The sequence below is a fragment of the Eretmochelys imbricata genome, chromosome 3, assembly GCF_965152235.1.
Source record: "Eretmochelys imbricata isolate rEreImb1 chromosome 3, rEreImb1.hap1, whole genome shotgun sequence".
Taxonomy (NCBI): Eukaryota; Metazoa; Chordata; order Testudines; family Cheloniidae; genus Eretmochelys; species Eretmochelys imbricata.
Window position 1 is genome coordinate 113,850,924 of NC_135574.1, and position 659 is coordinate 113,851,582.

Genomic DNA, 659 nt, shown 5'->3' on the forward strand with positions numbered 1-659 from the left:
GTGGGTGTAGACAACTAGGACTGGCAGAGGGGCAGGGGACGGAGATGGGGGGATATAGCTGCCTCCCCAGCAATGTAGAGATTGCATTTATAAATAAAGGAAAAACAGTATTTGGAAGAGAAGCTCGTTTACCTCACTTCATTAGAAGTGGACAAATTTAGTCATGGTATACAAGTACTCGTTAAAATGATATTCAGCAGTTTAACTCCAATTTAACTTTACCCCTCCCATATTAAATAAATGGGTAAATAAATAATAAAGTTGGCTTTGCTCCTGCACAAAAACAGAAGAAAGGCAATAGAAAACAAAATAAGAAAGTGTGATTGTGGGAGCCCCAGGACTCCCACCATTCCCTAACTATGATGCAGACACTGAAAAGACATTGCTAAGATCATGGGGAGAGAGAGCCAGCATTTTGAAAACTGCTCAGTTGTGTCAGATTTTAAAGAGGATGCCAGCAAATGAGGTATGCTACAGAGTTGCAGCCAAAAGGAATGTTTGCCTGAGTCTGGAAAACAACAGAACCAGAGTATTGAACTTTCCCCTTTCTCACTGCACGTTTTGTTCCACCCCTTTTTGCTTATCACCCTCCAACCAGTCCCCATTTTCTTTCTTTTTGGGAAAGAAACTGTCAGTGTAAGGGAAGGTGCATCCAGGTC